The sequence below is a fragment of the Mobula hypostoma genome, chromosome 1 (genome assembly GCF_963921235.1).
Source record: "Mobula hypostoma chromosome 1, sMobHyp1.1, whole genome shotgun sequence".
NCBI classification, from domain to species: Eukaryota; Metazoa; Chordata; class Chondrichthyes; order Myliobatiformes; family Myliobatidae; genus Mobula; species Mobula hypostoma.
The window spans coordinates 28,337,936-28,360,268 of record NC_086097.1 but is presented as its reverse complement, the minus strand read 5'-3'; the positions used below and the strand labels follow the sequence as shown (position 1 = coordinate 28,360,268).

At 45.8% G+C, this 22,333-nt stretch overlaps 2 protein-coding genes across 4 annotated transcripts in view; both read left to right on the top strand.

The window, feature by feature from the left end:
* LOC134345048 (ovarian cancer G-protein coupled receptor 1) overlaps window positions 1-22,333 on the top strand; it is a 92,532-nt gene that overhangs the window by 49,139 nt on the left and 21,060 nt on the right. The gene's annotated exons all lie outside the window — the stretch shown is intronic.
* The window catches only part of LOC134345078 (ovarian cancer G-protein coupled receptor 1-like), a 70,568-nt gene that overhangs the window by 33,849 nt on the left and 14,386 nt on the right, over window positions 1-22,333 (top strand). Inside the window, exon 1 of one of the 2 annotated variants that reach the window (XM_063045212.1) lies at window positions 13,319-13,677. The exons of the other annotated variant lie outside the window; for it this stretch is intronic. The gene's annotated coding sequence lies outside the window, so the exon portion shown is untranslated. Of the gene's footprint in view, window positions 1-13,318; window positions 13,678-22,333 lie in introns of those variants that run through there. 2 annotated transcript variants of the gene reach the window in all.

Here is a 22,333-nt window from a genome sequence, read left to right as displayed (position 1 = left end):
CCTACTGTGTGGAACCTTGTCAAATACCTTACTAAAATCCATATAGATCACATCCACTGCACTACCCTCATCTATATGCCTGGCCACCTCCTCAAAGAACTCTATCAGGCTTGTTAGACATGATCTGCCCTTCACAAAGCCATGCTGACTGTCCCTGATCAGATCATGATTCTCTAAATGCCTATAGATCCTATCTCTAAGAATCTTTTCCAACAGCTTTCCCACCACAGACGCAAGGCTCACTGGTCTATAATTATCCGGACTATCCCTACTACCTTTTTTGAACAAGGGGACAACATTTGCTTCCCTCCAATCCTCCGGTACCATTCCCGTGGACAACAAGGACATAAAGATCCTAGCCAGAGGCTCAGCAATCTCTTTTCGCGCCTCGTAGAGCAACCTGGGGAATATTCCGTCAGGCCCCGGGGACTTATCTGTCCTAATGTATTTTAACAACTCCAACACCTCCTCTCCCTTAATATCAACATGCTCCAGAACATCAACCTCACTCATATTGTCCTCACCATCATCAAGTTCCCTCTCATTGGTGAATACCGAAGAGAAGTATTCATTGAGGACCTCGCTCACTTCCACAGCCTCCGGGCACATCTTCCCACCTTTATCTCTAATCGGTCCTACCTTCACTCCTGTCATCCTTTCTTTCTTCACATAATTGAAGAATGCCTTGGGGTTTTCCTTTACCCTACTCGCCAAGGCCTTCTCATGCCCCCTTCTTGCTCTTCTCAGCCCCTTCTTAAGCTCCTTTCTTGCTTCCCTATATTCCTCAATGGACCCATCTGATCCTTGCTTCTTAAATCTCATATATGCTGCCTTCTTCCACCTGACTAGATTTTCCACCTCACTTGTCACCCATGGTTCCTTCACCCTACCATTCTTTATCTTACTCACCCAGACAAATTTAGCCCTAACATCCCGCAAGAAATCCCTAAACATCGACCACATGTCCATAGTACATTTCCCTGCAAAAACATCATCCCAATTCACACCCGCAAGTTCTAGCCATAGCCTCATAATTTGCCTTTCCCCAATTAAAAATTTTCCTGTCCTCTCTGATTCTATCCTTTTCCATGATAATGCTAAAGGCCAGGGAGCGGTGGTCACTATCCCCCAGGTGCTCACCCACTGTGACCTGACCCGGTTCATTAACTAGTAAGATCTAGTATGACAAGTAAGATCTAGTATGACATTCCCCCGGTCGGCCTGTCCACATACTGTGACAGGAATCCGTCCTGGACACACTTAACAAACTCTGCCCCATCTAAACCCTTGGAACTAATCAGGTGTCAATCAATATTAGAGAAGTTAAAGTCACCCATGATAACAACCCCGTTATTTTTGCACCTTTCCAAAATCTGCCTCCCAATCTGCTCTTCTGTGTCTCTGCTGCTACCAGGGGGCCTATAGAATACCCCCAATAGAGTAACTGCTCCCTTCCTGTTCCTGACTTCCACCCATATTGACTCAAAAGAGGATCCTGCCACATTACCCACCCTTTCTGTAGCTGTAATAGTATCCCTGACCAGTAATGCCACCCCTCCTCCCCTTTTTCTGCCCTCTCTATCCCTTTTAAAGCACTGAAATCCAGGAATATTGAGAATCCATTCCTGCCCTGGTGCCAGCCAAGTTTCTGTAATGGCCACTACATCATAATTCCATGTGTGTATCCAAGCTCTCAGTTCATCACCTTTGTTCCTGATGCTTCTTGCATTGAGGTACACACATTTCAGCCCTTCTACCTTACTGTCTTTACACCGTTTATTCTGCTTCTCTTTCCTCAAACCCTCTCTGTATGTTAGATCTGGCTTTACTCCATGCACTTCTTTCACTGCTCTATCGCTCCGGATCCCATCCCCCTTGCAAATTAGTTTAAACCCTCCCGAACCATGCTAGCAAACCTACCTGCAAGGATATTGCTCCCCCTCGAGTTCAGGTGCAACCCATCCAATCTGTACAGGTCCCACCTTCCCCAGAAGAGATCCCAATGATCTAAAAATCTAAAACCCTGCTCCCTGCACCAACTCCTCAGCTACGCATTCAACTGCCATCTCCTCCAATTCTTACCATCACTGTCAAGTAGCACTGGCAGCAATCCTGAGAACACCACCCTTGAGGTCCTGTTCTTCAGCCTTCTGCCTCGTTCCCAAAACTCACACTTCAGGACCTCATCCCTCTTCCTGCCTATGTCATTGGTCCCAACATGTATCATGACTTCTGGTTGCTTTCCCTCTCATACCAGGATGTTGTGCACCCGGTCAGAGACATCCCGGACCCTGGCACCCGGGAAGCAACAAACCATGTGGGTGTCCTTCTCACATCCACAAAATCTTTTGTCTGCTCCCCTGATTATAGAGTCTCCAATGACGACAGCTCTCCTCTTCTCCGTCCCATCCTTCTGCACCACAGGGTCAGACTCAGTGCCGGAGGCCCTGCCACCGTGGCTCACACCTGGTCGGTTGTCCCCGCCAACAGTATCCAGGATGGTAAACTTATTATTCAGGGGAATGGCTACAGGGGTGCTCTGCACTACCTGTCTGCTCACCTTCGCTTTCCCCCCTCTGACTGTCACCCAACGACCTGCTTCCGACAGCCTAGGTGTGACTACCTCCCTGTAGCTCTCATCTATAACTACCTCATTCTCCCTTATGAGTCGAAGGTCATCCAGCTGCTGCTCCAGATTCCTTACACGGTCTTCCAGATCGCCCAGCCGTATGCACTTCAGGCAGATGTGACTCTGCAGGAGAGGGGTGTTCCCCCAAGACTGCCACATCTCACATGAGAGGCACATCACCATCTCAAGAGACATTGTAAAAACTAACTGCGAGCTAGCTTGTCCTCTGCCTCTTCTTGTCAAAGCCTCAAAGCTCCACTCCTTCACTGGCCCACTCACGCACTGGTCACTTTGCTTGAGCTATCCCTCTATTTATCTGTTTGAGCTTTTCAAAATGTTTGGTCACCTGACCTCGACTGCTCCAATCAGCTGCTTTCTGCTGAGTCTGAGCTATTCAAATCTTGATTGCCTAATCAATGGCTTTCTGCTAATCTATTCAAATCTTGATTGACTTGATTGCACGGACCAACTGCCAATACACTAACAATAAAACCTTCCTTTTTTAAAATAATATAAAAACCTCACACTGCTTCACTAGAGGCAGAATAGGTCAAAGTTATACCGAGCCATGTGATATTTTTACAGGAGCTTCTGAAAGGAGGCGGGAGGTTTCTTGTGGACAGAACTGCTGGGAGGGCTACTAATGAACGATTACATTCATGGATAAACAAGGGCCAAGAAAAAGAATGGATCAGCTTTGGAAGGTTCTTGGGCCTCCGTGTTCTTTCTGTACTGTGGTGATCAGGGCTGTTACCATTCAAGGGTTGCTAACAAACAGCGCTGACGTGAGTGGGGTTTGGTGCAAGGTATGTTGCATACAGCAGAATCCATAGTGACCTTTCGTACAGAAGGGTACTTGGCCTGCATTCCTTTACGCAGACCGTGCCCAGGTTACGACCAACCGACCGACCTATGCACAGTTCCTCCATGCAATTGAACTCTCATAGCATTATTAAATTTGAAAATTGAACTGCATGCATGCACTTGCTCCTACAAACAGCAGAACTTGCTTCCTTTCTCTCTCTGGTTTTAGTAACCGTACTATCTTATGTCTATTAGCATTGATAACAATCATTGCAATACTGTGAAGATGTGGTTACCATATCAAGTGATGGTTCTGTATTTTCCATCTTGTGAGCAAAATCAACTTAAGAACAGAGACTACATGAGCCAGAGGGCCCAGTTCTGTGCTGTAGTGTTCTATGACTCTAACATAGAACAGTGCAACACAGGAATAGTTCCTTAGTTTCTACTATTTTTTAATGTTTCTTAATTGTACTTATGATTTTTTTTTGTGTTCTATCGCTGACCAGCAGTGAACCATCTGATTAGCCTATCAGAGTTTTCTTTAGGAACTAGTTGACTTGATCAGCATTTCTGATCTGGCTATTGTTCACGGCTGCACTCAATAAAGAAAAAAATTGAATCCACATATGCCACTTCCACTGGCAACTCATTTCACGTTTGCACCACATCCTAAGCGAAGAAGTTTCCTTCTGATTCCCTTTAAATATTTCACCTTTCTCCATTAACCTCCACCATCAGATTTCTGAAAGGTCCATGGACCCTACTTTCAGCAATGCTTTTTGAAAAATATTTCTTATTGCAACTTATATGACCTCTAGTTCTTGTCTCACCCAACCTGAGGCAAAAACAAAACCTGCATAATTTCACCCTATTTGTACATACAGAAAATCCAACCAAGTGTAAGGGGGTGATGGGTGAATAAGAGGGGTGTTAATGGGCAAATAAGAGAAAACAGGTTACAGGGGAATTGGTAGGGGGAATAGCATTGTTGTAGGAACTAGCTTAGGTATGATGGATCAAATGGCCTCCTTCTATAGGATAAGGAAATAGAAAAGATGCAATTCTTTATTCAATGATTAAAGAACGACTTGGGATCCACATCTGCAGATCCCTTATAGTTGACAGGATGGTTAAGAAGGTGTATGGTGTCCTGGCATTCATTAGTCAGGGAACTGAGTTCCAGAGTCACAAAGTGATGTTGCAGCTCTATAAAACCCTGGTTAGACCACACTTGGAGTATTGTGTTCAGTTCTGGTTGCCTCATTATGGTAAGGATATAGAAGCTTCAGAGAGGGAGCAGATGAGGTTTACCAGGATGCTGCCTGGATCAGAGAGCATATCTTATGAGGATAGGTTGAGCAAGCTTGGGTTTTTCTCTTTGGAATGAAGGAGGATGAGAGGTGACTTGATAGAGGTGTATAAGATGATAAGAGACATAGATAGAGTGGATAGCCAGAGATTATTTCCCAGGGCAAAAATGGCTAATACAAGGGGCTATAACTTTTAAGGTGATTGGAAGAAAGTTTAGGGGCGATGTCCAAGATAAGTTATTTTTACACAGAGAGTGGTGGTTGCTTAGACCTGCCAGGGGTGGTGGTAGAGTCAGGTACATTTATCTTCATCATTATGTTCCATGACATATGTCGTGGGCCATTGTGGTCTTTGACCATGGTTGATCACGGCAAATTAATCTACAGGAAGAGGTTTGCCACTGCCTGCTTCTGGACTGTGTCTTTACAAGACGGGTGGCCCAAGCCATCTTCAGATTGTCTGCCTGGCGTCGTTGGTCACATAACCAGGACTCGTGATATACATCAGCTGCTCACACAACCATCCACCACCTGCCCCCGTAGCTTCACATGACCCTGATCGGAGGGGGCTAAGCGAGTGCTACACCTTGCCCAAGGTGACCTGCAGGCTAGTGGAAGGAAGGAGAACCTCACACCTCCATTTTTGGAGATGCATCTCTGCCCTGCCACTGGCACAGATACATTAGGGACGTTTAAGAGACTCTCAGATAGGTATATAATGAAAGAACATAGAGGGCCTTGTAAAGTTGGGAGGGTTAGATTGATCTTGGAGTACGTGAAAAGGTCAGCACAACATCATGATCCAAAGGGCCTGCAGTTCACGAGACCAAACAGTCTCACACACACTGGGCTCCTGAGTCCCACAATGTTTAACACGGGGAGTCTCTCTTCTCCCGTTAAGGTGCTTATGAAGCTGGCAGGGTTGCTGCTGAGTTCTGAACCCAACCTCCGGTGCATTCCGTGGGAATTTGCAGGTTTTCCCCGGGTGCTCCAGTTCCCTTTCACCTCCCAAAGACATGCAAGTCAGTAGGTTAATTGGCCAGTGCACATTGCCCCTGGAGTTTGGCTGAGAGGTAGAATCTGGGGGTGCTAAGAGCGTGGGAAGAATAAAAAATGAGATTGATGTAGAATTGGTGTAAATGAGTGGCTGATAATATGGACTCGATAGGCTGAAGGGCCTGTTTCTGTATGGAATCTCTCGAGGTATTGTAGCTAATGTGAACAACACTGCAATGATGGCCAGGTAACTTCCTACTGGTAAATCTCTAGAGTGGGATTCAAACCCACAGTCCTCTGACTCACTGAACCATGGTTACGAGCTGTGACTCAGCCCCTTCCTCCATCATCAAACCCCATGGGGATAAATCAGTGCATACCCTAGTCTGTGGTTGATAAAATAAACTGGAGCAAGCAAGAATCTTTTCCAGAAAGTATAATGTCAGTGGCAGGACCCTTAGGAGTGTTGATATACAGAGAGGCGTTGGGGTGCAGGTCCATTGCTAGCGGAAAGTAGCCACCCAGAGGGTTGGGTGGGAAAGGGGTACGGCTTGACTGCCTTCATTAGCCAGGCATGATGTAAAAGTGGGCAAGTCAGGTTGCAGCTGTATAAAACTTTGATTGGGCCACATTTGGAGTATTTTGTGAAGTTCTCATCGCCCCATTACTGGAACAATATTATGCAGATTATGCACACATGGGGACTCAGCAGATCAGGCAGCATCAATGGAGAGGAATAAACAGTTAGTGTTTCAGGCCAAGACCCTGACAGATGTGGACCAGCATGACAAAAGCCTTCTTCACCACCTTGTCTATGTTTAGGAAGCCATGTGTTTTTACTCCCAGGTCCCTCTGTTCCACAACAACACCCAGTGCCTTACCATTCACAATCCTACATTCTTCCCAATATACAACACGCCGCACTTGCCTGAATAAAACTTCACTTGCCATTCCCCAGCCCACTTACCCAGATGGTCAGGATCCCCCTGTAAATTCTGACAAACATCTTCACTGTCCATTGCACAGCCTATTTTAGTGTGGCCTGCAAACCTACTGGACATGACTTGCACATTCTCATCAAAATCATAAATTATAGAACAAAGAACAGTACAACAATACAGGCCCTTCAGCCCACGATGTTGCACCAACCTTTTAACCCACTCCAAGATCAATCCCACATAGCCTTCCATTTTCCTTTCATCCATGTGCCTACCTAAATGTTCTTAATGTGCCTACCTCTAGCACCACCATCGAAACCAGGGGTTCTGCCAGTTGTCCAGGTAACGGGCGGTGAATGCCCCTCCTGTCCAATCCCGTCCTCGTCACTGGCCCGAAACAATGCTCCGCGCTGCGGCCAACCTAGGTGGAATGGGAGCCGAGGGACGGCTGATGGGTGGAATGAGGTGGAGAGGAAGAAGTTACTCGTGGCAGACCTGCTCTGTCACAAGGTTAATCAGTCATTGTTAATTGTCCCATGATGAGATTAGGGTTAAACCGGGGTCGTCAGGGGGGTTGCTGAGCGCTACGGCCCAAAAGGCAGGGAAGGCCTACTCCACATGCCTACAATGGCTGGCAGAGCAACACAGGACACAAGAAGCAACAAAAACAACAGCAGCAAGACAAGCCCCTTTACTCCTCCCCTCTCTCCCACCCACACACGGACAGTCCTCCGGCCCTCCAGTGGAAGCACGGCGACAATTGCAGGCTGTCCCGCACAATCCTCGCTGACTTGATTTGACACAAAAACAACACATTTCACTGCATGTCTCGATGTACATGTGACAAGTAAAGCTAATCTTTTTTTAAGCCTTGAGTTTCGGGTCCCCTCCTTCCCAAATGACACCAGAGAATTCAGGGAGTCTGGAAGCCAATTGATCCCAAGGATGTGTTGCTTGCCTCTGCAGAGCTGACTGTACAGTGCATGGCCGCTCTAGCTGTCCTTCCTCAAGGTTTTGCCATAGCAAACGTGACCCCACACTGCAAGGGAGAGAATAGAGATCTGTAGGCCTAACAGAAGGCTAAGTGCTAGAACCGAGAGCTTGAGAGGAAAATAGGACTGAGCAGAGGCAGCATGGATTGATGAAAGAAAGATCACAATTAACCCACCGTCTGGAGGCCGGCGGCCCAATCCGGAGCTGGGGGCCCAGGTGTATGTGTGAGTGAGGGAGATGTGAGAAAGAGAATCGTTTTGCTATCATTGGATGTTGGTTGCATGGTGTTCTGCTGAGCGTGGTGGGCACGCTATGTTGGCGCCGGACTGCGCGGCGACACTTGCGGGCTGCCCAGAGCATACCTTCAGACGGTGTAGGTTGTGAACACAAGTGATTCATTTCACTATAAACAAAGGGTAATGTAAAGACAGATACATCAGGGACATTTAAGAGACTCTCAGGGAGCACATGGACAAAAGAAAAATAGAGGGCTATGTGGAGGGGAAAGGATTAGATTATGAGAACACTCAGTCCTCTTTTATTGTCATTTAGAAATGCAAACATGCATTTAGAAATGATACGATGTTTCTCCGGAGTGATAGCACAGAAAACAGGACAAACCAAAGACTAACACTGACAGAACCACATAATTATAACCTATAGTTACAGCAGTACAAAGCAATACCATAATTTGATGAAGAACAAACCATGGGCACTTAAATACAGTCTCAAAAGTCCCTGAGTCGATCAACTCCCAAGTCCCCGATAGCAGGTGGCAAAAAGGAGAAACTCCCTGCCATCAACCTCCAGGCACCGTCAACTTGCCGATGCCTTGGAAGCAGCCGACCACAGCCGACACTGAGTCCATCCGTCCGAAAACTCCGAGCTTCCGACCAGCCTCCTGGGCGCCATCCTCTGCCGAGCGCCTTTAACCTGCCTGGCCGCTGAAAAATGCAAAGCCAAGGATTTTGGGGCCTTCTGCTCCGGAGGTTCCGGTTACCACACAGTAGCAGCGGCAGCGAAGCAGGCATTTCAGAAGTTTTCCAGATGTTCCTCCGTACTCTCACATCTGTCTCCATCAAATCAGAATTGTGCACCATCCCCTACTTGACAGATAACAGACATCATCACCGGAGAGGCCGCGCGTGCTGCCGTCGCGCCGCCATCTTCTCCTCCTCCAATTAGATCAGATTGATAGATTGATCTTAGAATAGGTTAAAAGGTTGACACAACATTTACTGTGCTCCACTGTTCTATGTTTCAATGTACATGTGATTAATAAATAAATGTAATAAAATATGAATATAAAATAGAGAAGGTAATAATGAACTAGATGTAGTGCACTTAAATTTTCAGAAGGGTTTTGTTGAAGTTGTTCAGTAGGATTAAGGAACATGGTACTAAACTGATCTGGGTTGAGAACTAGTTAACAGCAAAGAATGAGGATCAAAGGCAGGAAAGTGGTTATTAAGGACAGTTGCTTAGGCCCTGGATTTTCACAAATTTGAACCAAACATCCTATTTCCACGATTACAGACAAAACAAAACAGGGCGGAGTTGTGAGTAGGGAGAAGAATATAAAGCGGCTTCAGTAGGTTTGAGACAAAGTTGAGTGAATGGGTGAGAACATGGTAGACATAATGTGCAATGTGGAAAAAATGTGAAGTCGTTCAAAATGGGAAGTCATTCAAGTTGCTACAAAACAGAACAATAAAGTATTTTTACACATTTAGATTCCACCTTCCTCTTCCATCTCTAGCTCTTTGTCACTTTCATCTATCACCTCCCGGTCCCTGCCGCAATTCCCACTCTCTGCTCCTCCATCTGTCTATCATCTCTCACCTGGAATCACCACCCCTTCCATTTCCTTCACTTCTTTATAATCACTACCTTCCCTCTAAGTCCAACAAGGGGTCTCAACCCAAAATATTGAATGCCCGTTTTCTTCCACAGATGCTGCCTGACCATCCGAGTTCCTCCAGTCATTTATCTTATTTTCCAGACTCTAGAACCTTGAAGTCTCTTGGTTCTCTGTATTTTTTAAATGGTGACTTACTTACTCACTGTCCATTATGCTGCTGGCGTTTAGGACAGCAATAAAGGTCCTGCATCTCTGGTGGTGTTCAGGGCTTCCTTCGTCACGTCTGTAGTCCCCTCTTGGTTTTCACTACTGTCCGCCATGCAAGCCCTGGGTGGAGGCTCAGGAATGCTGTCGCATACAGATGTAGAAGGAATCCTCATTGCTATTTCTGTAACAATTTTGTTTTACCAGTCAGGGCTGTTATCCCTGAGCTGAACCCCCAAACCTGGAGGACTGGGGGACCACTATTAGTCTGGCCTTTACCCTTTGACCTTTTTAGCAACGATGACCCTACCAAGAGTCAATGCGTAAACCGCTCACTCCAGCCAACACAGCTCTCGGGGTCATTTAGGCACACAAGCCTCCAAACCCTACAAGAAGGTTGAGGTCCTCTTGGAGGTTCAAATGGTAAGAGATGTTGATTTCCACAGGAACCTTGAATACTTGTGGATACATCTCTGAAAGCTAGCATGCAGGTACAGCATATAAATAGGAATTCAAATGTTATGTTGACTATTATGAGAAAGTTTAGTGCTGGAGTTGGATGGCACGGTAGCATGGGGGGTCGCGGGTAGCTTTACAGCGCCAGCCTGTGGTCAACAGTTAGGGTTCAATGGCCACTGCTGCCTGTAAGGAGTTTCTACGTTCTCCCCATGACTATGTGAGTTTCCTCTGGGTGCTCTGGTTTCCTCCTACATTCCAAGGATGTACAAGTTAGGGTTAGTAAGCCGTGGGCATGCTATTATGGCGCTGGATGAATGGTGGCACTAGTGGGCTGCCCCCAGCACATCCTCAGGCCATGCTGGCCATTGGGGTAAACGACGCATTTCACTGTATGTTTTAATGTTTCAATGTGCATGTAACAAATGAAGTTAAGGTTTATATACTTACAAAGATATTTTATGACAAGCATATACAGACATGGTGAGGACACAACTGGAGAACAGTGTCTCTTTTTGATATCCTTGTTAAACAGGGAGGGAATCAAAGTTGTGCTGGTCTGTTTTTTGTGATAACAGATATGCCTCATAAAGAGAAATTGAGCAGACAGTTCCTGTATTCTCTCGGGTTAATCACATTGAAATACAAAAGTTCTTACAGGACTCAACAGGCTGGATACAGTGACAGATATCAATCCTGATTTCCCGACCCAAAATGTTTATACCACCCACAGATGCTACATGATGTGCCGAGTTCTTCCAGCATTTAGTGTGTGGGCAGAGAGGGCGTTTCCCTTGGCTGACAGGTCTAGAACCATAGATCACTAACTCGGGACACAGAGTAGGCAGTTCAGGCCAGAGATTTCTTCACCTGTAGGATAATTCTTTGGAATTATTTCCCCCTGAAGGGCTTGTGAGGGATTGGTCAAGGCTCACTTAAGGTGGAGATGGATAGATTGTTGGATGTCAAGGAACTGAGGCAGACAAAGCAGGAAAATGGAGCTGAGATAGAAGATGGTGTAAAGATGAAGCCACACTCAGGTTGGAGGAACACCTTATATTCCGTCTGGGTAGCCTCCAACCTGATGGCATGAACATTGACTTCTCTAATTTCTGCTAATGCCCCGCCTTCCCCTCGTACCCCATCCGTTAATTATTTATTTATATACACACATTCTTTTGTTCTCTCTCTCTTCTTTCTCCCTCTGTCCCTCTCACTATACCCCTTGCCCATCCTCTGGGCTTCCCCCCTCCCCCTGTCCCATGATCGTCTCATATCCCTTTTGTCAATCACCTGTCCAGCTCTTGACTCCATCCCTCCCCCTCCCGTCTTCTCCTATCATTTTGGATCTCCCCCTCCCCCTCCCACTTTCAAATCCCTTACTAGCTCTTCCTTCAGTTAGTCCTGACGAAGGGTCTCGGCCCAAAACGTCAACTGTACCTCTCCCTAGAGATGCTGCCTGGCCTGCTGCGTTCACCAGCAACTTTTATGTGTGTTGCTTGAATTTCCAGCACCTGCAGATTTCCTCGTGTTTGACTGGATCCAAGTAGATTATGCTTTATATACCAGGGCACAACGGTCCTTGCTCCTGAGAAGCTCAGAGTGAAAATCATGTACACAGTAATAAATACTGAAACCAGAAATACAAAATGCTGAGTGTTTTAACAATGCTAAAGTGACAATAACAAAAAAGGTAGAGGTAAGAACATAGAATATAACAGCCCAGTACAGGCCCTTTGGCTCATGATGTGGTGCCGATCGTTTAACCCAAGATCAATCTAGATCTTCCTTCCCACTTTACCCTCTATTATTCTATCGTCCATGTGCAGAGTCTCCTAAACATCCTTAATGTATCAGCCTCTAGCGCCACCCCTGGCAGTGTGCTCCACATACTTACTACTCTGTGTGAGAAGTCTACCTCTGACATCCCCCTGTACTTTCATCCAATCACCTTTAAATTATGCAACTTCATCTGAGCCGTTGCCACCCTGGGTAAGAGGTGCTGGCTGTCCTCTTACCAACTCTACCAAGTCACGTCCGTCAAGAGTCTGAGAGTGAGGAACCGCCACTGGGAAGAGGACCATAATCAGGTTTATTATCAATAACATATCTCATGAAATTTGTGGCTTTGTGGTAGTACGGAGCAATAGATTTAAAAATGATGTTACAATAAGAAATATATTTTTAACATAAATAAGTGGGGCAAAAAAGACAGCAAAACAGTGAGGTAAAGGGTTGATGATTGAGGGGAAGTAGCTGTTCCCAAAGCATTGAGTGCTCCTTGTTGGTAACAACCAGAAGAGTGCATGTCCTGAATGGTGAGGATCCTTTATGAAGATGTCCTCAATAGTGGGGAGGCCCATGATGGAGCTGGCTGCGTTTTTAACCCTCTGCAGCTCTCCCCAAGCCTGTGTATTGGAGCCCCCGTACGAGTTGTCATTGCGGTCCGAGTGCTCTCCATGGTACATCTGCAGAAATCTACTAGATGTGAAAGAAGTGTTTGGTTCAGAAGTCTCGTAGCTGTGGTCGAGCTGGGGCTTTCAAGCTCCTGTATCTTCTCCCAGAAGGAGAAAAGAGGAAAATTGGAAGGCATTCTTGACAATAATGTTCAACTTCCTGATGCAGTGTAGTGTGTAGATGGATTGGACGGTCAAAGTCAGAGTAAGTTTATTATCAAAGTATGTGTATATACCGCCTTCAGATTCACTTTCTTACAGGCATTCACAGAAAAATTAAGAAATACTGTACCATAGAATTGGTGAAAAACTATATGTAAATAAACACTAACAATGTGTAAAAGGAGAGAGATGTGCAACTAAAATACAAAGAAATAATGCTGAGAATACGAGTTGTAGAGTCTTTAAATGTAGGTGCAGCAGGCAAGAGCGGCCGAATGGCCTCTCGTTCCTTTGCATTCCGTGGCGAAGGGAACTAGTCTGACTTGTGTTTATAACTGGTCATAGCGGAACAACTTTTGCGGTGCATCAGAATTCCCAGATACCACGCACAGAGCAACGGAATCTAACAACCCTTATATTAAGCCTAAGTGACTAAGTCACGCCATCCCTCTTTTCCCAGAAATGCCTCGTTTACTTATTGCTCCGTATTGCTACATTCCATTGTCTTACCACAGATTCGTAAGCTCTGGCCGCTGCACCCAGACACAACTTAAGCGGCATTTAAACACGCCCTCTTTCCACAGATGCCAAACCCAACCAGCGTCTGCTCTGTGGCTTCCTCCTCTGCTTGAAGTACGTTTCCACTCCAGGCAGCCGAGATCTGACATATTCAGGCTCTCTCCAGGAGCACCTATTAAAAAGCTTCCGCCCTGGGACATGTGTTTATGAACGTTACCTTTGAACGATCCTGGATACCAACAGAGAGCTGTCTCCTCACGCTGATCTTCAGCCGCTTACACTCCTCTTCTGCACTGTAATTCATCTGCAGGGATCTAAGATGAAAACAATTGAATCTGGCGTAAATGTGAGTTAATTTGACTGAAACTACCTTCTGATTGTTTCAGAGAATAACGATTATAAGCCAAAAATAAACGCTGTAAGTCTAGAACCGAACCTGAAGCGGTTGAGAGATCCAGCTAGTCAGCATCTGTTTTATATTAACTTTGTTTAATGCTCGTAGGAAGAAACTAGTTAAAATACATAGAGCCGGGACAAACAATTCCAGTACACTTTCGCAAGCAGAGTGGGGCTTCGTACCAGGAATTCTTAATGGGGGGGGGGAGTGTGATGTCGGTGTGGAAGAGTGGGGACAATCTCAGAGGCACGCACACTTCTGTGTAAAGCAGCTAGTGGTTACCGAGAAGAGGATGTAGTTGAGTGAACACCAGGTGTGGAGTGTGTTGTTGGATTGCTCGACAATTTAACTGGCGTTGTTCTTTGCCCGAGGGGGGTGAGATTTCACAGCGACGGAGGTTCTCATTTGCTCCACTTGAGGGATTTTCTGAACCCGGCGGCCTTTTCTTGTCCTTGTAGCGGCAGGGTGAAGTTAACCCTCAAAAACTTTAGGGTGACTTGTGTTGCTTTTAGTCCCGAGAAGCAGCGGGTCGGGTTCATGCTTCAGAGCATGCGAGGCTGTGTTTAAGGTGGGCCGCCCGGGACGCCAAGCCTGTGAGTTGGGTATTGGGTGGGCGGGGATTGACTACCGTGGCAGGCATGAACTTGACGCTCGGTCTGAGGTTTCTTCAAACGGGGAGTTGATAAACTCGGCTGTGGAGTGAATTAGGCCCCCACTGGGTTAGGGTGTCAGGTTGACGTGGATCGGGGGGGGGGAGGGGAGGGTGGCAGACTCCTGCCTCAAAGCGCAAATTGTGCGTTCAGGTCCCCGTGACGAGATCTTAAACACAAGAGGTTCTGCAGATGTTGGAAATTTCGAGCGACATAAACAAATGTTGAATAAACTGGGCAGATCAGACAGAATATTCGGAGGAACGGTAAACAGTCGACGGTTTGTGCCGAGACACTTCATCAGGACTCGTGAATGAAGGGTATCAGCCCGATACGTCGACTGTTTATTCCCCACCATAGATGCTGCCTGACCTCCGGCATTTTGTCCTGTTGCTGAAGGGAACTTGTATCCAGAATCACTCACTCACTCAGAACTAGAGTTAGGGTGAAAAGGGGGAGCAAGTGCGGTTAATAGCCAGAGATTGCAGGGGGGCTGAATCCCAGACTTCGGAGCGAAGGAGAGAGTGGGGGCTGAGATCTTTCGAAAACTAGAGAACCAGGATAAAGATAGGGGGGGAGGGGGGAGAAACGGATTTTTGAAAGACCTGAGATGTAACCTATCCCAGAAGGTTGTGAATACCAGGAATGAGCTCCCAGAGGAATTGGTCAAGGCGGACACAGCTACAACGTTTAGAGGCATTTAGATAGATACATGGAACGTTAAGGTCGCTGAGGTCAGCTTGGAGCAGTTGGGCCGAATGGCTGTATTAGCCAATACACGAGAAAAATCTGCAGATGTTGGAAATCCAAGCAACACGCAAAATGCTGGAGGAACTCAGCAGGTCAGCCAGCATCTATGGAAAAGAGTAAATAGTTGGCGTCTCGGTGGAGATCCTTCATCAGGACTCATGAAGGGTCTCGGCGCGAAATGCCAATTGTTTATTCATTTTCATAGGTGCCGAGTTCCTGCAGTATTTTGTATGCGCTGGCTGTATTACTCTGTGATTTAGAGGTAGGAAGTGGAACTGATATATCAGGGTTATAGTGGGGAGGAAGTGAGGCTGAGACTGGGGGGGGTGGTGGTGAAGGGTGTGAGACTCAGACTCGGGGGAAGCGGAACTGAACCTCAGATGGTTATAGTGGGGATGATGCGGGGCTGATACTGTGGAGGGTTCAGAGCTGGAGTGAGTGCAGTTGTTGAGCTGTATTTGGTTTCGGAGGTGGTGAGGTGAGGTTTGAGACCCAGGAGGGGTGTGTACACCTTGGGGCACCCCTGCATCGGGCTTCTTTCTGTAGGTGCCGACTAGATGGGCGCCAACTACCTGGCGGGTAGAAATGGACCTTGCCGCAGCCTCAGCCGGTAGGCCGCATTCATCTCAGACAGCCTCGCTCCGAGCCCTCACGTCTTGCCTCCCCTCCCTTTTTGTCTACAATCACCCTCCTCCTCCACTCCCTCACGAAACTACTGGTTTGCCCCGATACATCCGGGGTTCGGTGTTTTGTGGTGTTACACATTAGAATGAGAGGTCCCGGCGGTGTTGGGGCTTTTGGACAAGCACATGAACAGGCAGGGATCGGAAGGTTTTTGATCACGTGCAGGCAGCAGGGATTAGCTTCATTTGGTATCATGGTCAGCACAGGCATAGTGGGCTGAAGGGCCTGTTCCTGTGCAGTACTGTTCTGTCAGTGTAACATCTCGCTGCGCAAGCAATTCCCGCCACTGTCTGTAAAGAGATTGTACGTCCTCTGCATGCTCCAGTTGCCTTCCACATTCCAAAGGGTTAGTAAGTCGTGAGAATGCTATGTTAACGTCAGAAACATGGCGACACTTGCGGGTATCTCCCAGCATTTCCTCGAACTCTGTTGACGCTTTGTAGTATATGTGACCGAGAAATCTAATCTTTAATGTCAATTACTGGAAACAAATCTGATTCTTATTCTGATGGGTATGGCTGATTAGTATCACTATGTCTCCATGATGTATCGCTAATAATGCCATTAGGGTAAAGGGTTCACCTCATTGAGATAATTCTGCAGACCAGCTGGAAGTTAGTATTGCCCTCACCTCAGCAACCGATTGCTCTTGGCCACTGGATCGCTGTTAGGTGCACCTCAGGGAGTTGAGGAACCCCACATCACGGTGCAGGGATGTGTGACATCCTCCCACATTTCACTCTGAGGGTGTGATCTCAGATCCAACCTCCAGGCCCAAGCTCTCTAGAGAGCATGTGTGCAAGGAAAGTCTGCTCTTTGTCTGCAATGAAACCCAAGGCCAGGAGTGGGAGAGAATAGAACATTAGGAGGTGGAATTTTACAGCACAGTACAAGCAACTCCCAGCCCACATTTTGTGTGATCCTCTAACTCGAAGATCAATCTGACCCTTCCCTCACAGATAATGCTTCATTTTTCTATCATCCATGTGTCTATTTAAGCGTCTCTTAAATGCGTCTGATGTACCCGATTCTACCATCACTTCTGGCAGTGATTTCCACACATGCACCACTGTTTAAAAAAAAAACTACCTTTGACATCTCACCTACAGATTCCTCCAATCACTTTAAAGTTATATCCTTTTGCATTCATCATTTCTACCCTAGGAAAAAGTCTCTTGCAATCCACTTGATCTATGAGTTTAATTACAAGAAAAAATTGTAGAGCAAGCAACTACCATAAACATTGTGCAGCAGACTCGATGGACCAAATGGCCTAATTCTGCTCCTATATCTTATGGTCTAAACCTCCAATGAGAGAACACAACCCATACTCAAAATTACTTCAATTCCCTGGCACAGCATTAGGGGAGGATTTAAAAAAATGATTCGTTTCATTTTGTCACTCAGCTTTCCCTCTAATTTTTTAACCAACCATTGCTCTGAGCAGAAAGTTTTTACATGGCCTGAAAACTGCTCAGCAATTTAATTTTTTTTTGTAATATGTGTTGGCGTTCAACGGACTGGCAGTTTATTAACAATGAGGTACAATTACTTCCACTCTGTGTTTCTTGTTAAAATTTGTAATAGTGTTGTAACTTAAAACTCTGACAATGTAAATATGTTGAAGCTCTAAAATGTTTCAAATTAAAGGTTGCAGTATGTTTATTATTTAGAATGTTTATGGATTATATTCATGAGTACACAATTAATGGCAAGGTATTTCACAATTATATTAATGTAGATTTCAAACTTAGAATAATTTCACAATTATATTAACATTGTATAAAAGAAAATTCCAGCGGCATGGCAACAAAGGCTATGTGCACGGGAGCATTTCAGTTACTGTGTGGCCGTGCATCTGTGCAGCTTGGAGGGAGCAGTCTTGTCACTTGTACGTCAAAGCAGTGGTCCCCAAACACCAGGCCACAAAGCATGTGCTACCGGGCGGTAAGGAACCGATATGATTTGGCAATATTAAACAATATGAGTCAGCTGCACCTTTCCTTATTCCTTGTCAGGCACTGTTGAAGCTGAACACCCCCCACCCCTGTCGGCTGGTCCGCAAGAATATTGTCAATATTAAACCAGTCCATGGTGCAAAAAAGGGTTGGGGACACCTGCATCAAAGTATACAGTGTCATTTGTATCAACGACCAACAGTCTGAGGACTGTGCTGGGGTAGCCCATTAGTGTCACCAAGCTTCTGATGCCAATGTAGCATGCCCACAACTTGCAAATACCAACCTTTGGAATGTGGGCAGATACCAGAGCACCCGGAGGAAACCCACAAAGTCACAGGGAGAACATCCAAACTACTTACGGACAGTGGCAGGAATGTAACACTGTAAAGTGTTATGCAGTCTGCCATGCTGCACTGAAATGTCATGAAACCGTTGTTGGCATTATTCCTGTTTTTTTTAAACTCTTGCCACATTCCCATCCAGTTCCCCACCCCCCCAGATTCTACTGCTCACCCACAGACTAGGATCAATTTACAGTGCCCAGGTATACTATCAACATGTACATCTTTGGATTTGGTAAGAAACCAGAACACCCAGAGTGAATCTACGAGGTCACAGGGAGCTTTTAAGGGGAATCCAATAGATTCTTTTAAATTGTTTTCCACAACATAGTAGGGATTTTCACTGAGCTGTTTCCCCCCCACCCCACCCCCCCACTCCCCCTCCCCCCCATTCATTAGGAACGGAACACATTATCTGTACCAGTTCAAACAAGAAAAAATCTGCAGATGCTAGAATTTCAGGCAACACACACAAAATGTGAGTTGTTTGGGGTCATATACAGTGTCTGGTGCACCAGGCCCCATGTAGATTGGGAGACTGTTTCGCCAAGCTCCACATTCCATTCCCATTCCTATATGTCTATCCATGGCCTCCTCTACTGTTGTAAAGAGGCCACACTCAGGTTGGAGGAACAACACCTTATATTCCATCTGGGTAGCCTCCAACCTGATGGCATGAACATCAATTTCTCGAACTTCCAGTAATGGCCCCCGCCCTCTCCTTCACCAGTACCCAACCCCTTTTCCCTCTCTAACCTTTTCTCCTTACCCACCCATCGCCTCCCTCTGCTGTTCCTCCCATCTCTTCTTTCTTCATGACCTTCAGTCCTCTCCTATCATACCCCCCCCACCTTCTCCAGCCCTGTATCTCTTTCACCAATCAGCTTCCCAGCTTGTTACTTCTCCCCTCCCCTCCCGGTTTCTTTGTGTTTCTCTCTCCACCCCCCTGCCAACCTTTTAAATCTACTCCTCAGCTTTTTTTCGCCAGTCCAGAAAGGTCAACTGTACTTTTTTTTCACAGATGCTATCTGGCCTGCTGAGTTCCTCCAGCATTTTGTGTGTGTTGCTTATCGGTAGCAGAATCAGTTTTATCACCACTGAGATAAATCATGAAATTTGAGTTATGGTAATAATACAGTGCAATACATAAAGAACACTATAAATTACAATAAGAAATGTATGTATATGCATAGATATATTTGTGTGTGTATATATGTATCTGTGTGTGTGTGTGTAAATATGTGTATGTATGGGTATATATCTCGTACAGAAAGAGAGCAGAAATCGAGAGTCCAACAGGAGACGAAGGAGGAGTATAGATTGAAATCAGCGTGCACTGAACAGCAGATGAATGGAAGAGGGGGACCCAGTGGGAGGAGTGTGTGGGTGATGAGCAGATGAAGACAGTGGACGGGATGGGGAAGGAATCAGAATCAGGTTGAATATCGCTGGCGTATCCCTTGAAATATTATGTTTCGCAGCAGCTGTACATTGCAACTCATAATAAAAAAACTAAATTACAAAAAGAAATGATATAGTAGAAAATGTAGTGCAAAAACAGAGCAAAAAAAAAGAAAAAAATTGAGGCAGTGTACATGGGTTCATTGTCCATTCAGAAATCTGATAGCAGAGGGGAAGAAGCTGTTTCTGAAACATTGAGTGTGTGTCTCCAGGCTCCTGAACCTTTTCCTTGATGGTAGCAATGAGAAGAAGGCATGTCCTGGGCGACGGGAATCCTTAAGAGATCAGAAAAGATGCTGATCTTTTGAGGGATCGCCTTTTGAAGATGTCTTTGATGCTGGGGAGGCTAATGGCCAAGATGGTGCTGGCTGTGATTGGAAATTCCTGCAGCTTTTTCTAATCCTGTGCAGTGGCCCCTCCATACCAGATGGTATTGTAACCAGTTAGAAAGCTCTCCATGGTACCTCTGTAGAAATTTGCAAGAGGGTGACAGGAGATTTGAGGGTTTAGGAGGAACTGGATAGAAAAGGAGAAGAGGAAAAGGGATGTGGTGGTGGGGGGTGGGGGGGAACCACTGTGGATGCAGCTCTCGTGTTCAACAAGGCAGTCTCACAGATTACGTTCTCCGGAATTGTGTATCTTGAGATGTTGCCAAGTTCAATCTATCAAAGCAAGATCAGCAAAGCAATGTTCTATGTGAGTGTCAGTCCCTGGGGAATATCACTACAAACTTTATTCACTAACTTGTCACAATGTGAAAGTCTCTGGCAAGAACTAGTTTTTATTGTCCACCTCTTATTGCCCCCAAGAAGGTGACAATGGGGTGTCTTTCTTGAAGAACACACACAAAACACTGGAGGAATTCAGCAGGTCAGGCAGCGTCCATGGAGAGGAAGGAGGACAATGTTTCTGTCGTCTTCCTCCTTTCTTTCCAGTCCTGAAGAAGGATTTCAGCCTGAAATGTCGGCTGTTTATTCATTTCCATCGATGATGCCTGTCCTGCTGAGCTGGTATGGTATTTTGTGGGTGTTGCTCTGATTTCCGGCAACTGCAGAATCTCTTGCATTGAGGAATAAACAATGAATGTTTCGGGCCCAGTCCCTTCATCAGAACTCAAAATTCAATTCTGATGAAGAGACTCTGCCTGAAAAGTCAACTACCTTGTATAGGGAGGATATCGGTGGTGGTTTTGTTTTACGTGGAGAGTGGTGGGTGCGTGGAATCATTGCCAGGGCTGATGGTAGAGGCAGGTACATCAGGGACATTTAGGCATGTGGATGAAAGAAAAATGGAGGGCTATGTGGAAGGGAAGGGTTAGATTGATCTTGGAGCAGGTTAAAAGGCCAGCACAACGATGAGCCTATACTGCACTGTTCTATGTTGTGGGTTCAATTAGTGATTCAAAGTTCAAACTAAAATTTATTATCAGAGTATGTACATACATGTCACCACATGTATGATGCTTTTTCCTGCAGGCATACTCAGCAAATCACTCAAATGACTCTGTGGAATTCATTACCACAATGTGACCCTGTGGAGGCCCATATCATGGGGTATATTTAAAGCGGAAGTGAGAGTCATCGAGCACTACTGCACAGAAACAGGCCCTTTGGCCCATCTAGTCCATGCCAAAGTTATTCTTTCTAGTCCTATAAACCCACACATGGACCACAGCCCTCCATGCACTTAGCCAAACTTCTCTTAAATGTTGTAACCAAGCTCACACCCACCACCTCCTCTGGCAGTTCAATCCACACTCACGCCAGCCTCTGAGTGAAGAAGTTCCCCCTTAGGTTCCCCTTAAATATTTCACCTTTCACCCTTAACCTCTGGTTCTAGTCTCACCCAGCCTCAGTGGAAAAAGCCTGCTTACATTTACCCTGTCTACACCTCTCATAATTTTGCGTGCCTAGTTTATAAGTTGGTAGTTTCTTGATTAGTAAGGGTGTCAAAGGTTATAAGAAGGCAGGAGAATGGTGTTGAGATGGAAAATAAATCAGCTGTGGTCAAATGGTCTAATTCTGATAGGCCATTCTGGGATACCATTCTGTGTAAAATAAACTTATCCCCTCATTCACTTTGAAAGTCCTTCCTCTCACCTTAAACCGATACCCCCAGCTGCAAGTATAAGCTTTATCTTTGCCTGGTATCTTTTCCCCGTGTGATAGAGATGGAGAGGCTGGGTAGTCTTGGGAAAGTTACTGCAGTGCATGTTGTAGATGGAACACACTGCGGTCACCGTGTGGCTGGTGGCAGAGGGGGTGAAAGTTCTGGAAGGTAGATGGTGACCCAGCAGCGAGATAGTTAACTCACTAAGCTGCACGCACACAGAGTTCCATCATGCTCCTAACTCATGGTTTGTTACTGTTGAAAAAGGCACATTGGGTGTCAGGAGGTGAGTGACTCCTGTTGTGGCTATGGTTTTAAAAAAAAAGGAGAGGAAGAATTTTTACCCTCACCCAATGTGTTCACTAACATTCACCTCAGCTCTGAGCTGGTTCTACCACCTGCAGAGTCATCTTCAAGGGCTCTACAGCTCATTTCTCAGTATTTACACAATTTGTCTTCGTCTGTACACTGGCTGTTTGACAGTTGCTATTTATGTATAGTTTTTCATGAATTCTATGGTATTTCTTTATTTTTCCGTAAATACTTGCAAGAAAGTGAATGCGGAAATGTATACAGTGCGTCCTTTAATCATAATTTTACACAGGCAAGTTAGGAGTATATGGCAGGAACTCAGAGCATCTGGAGAAAG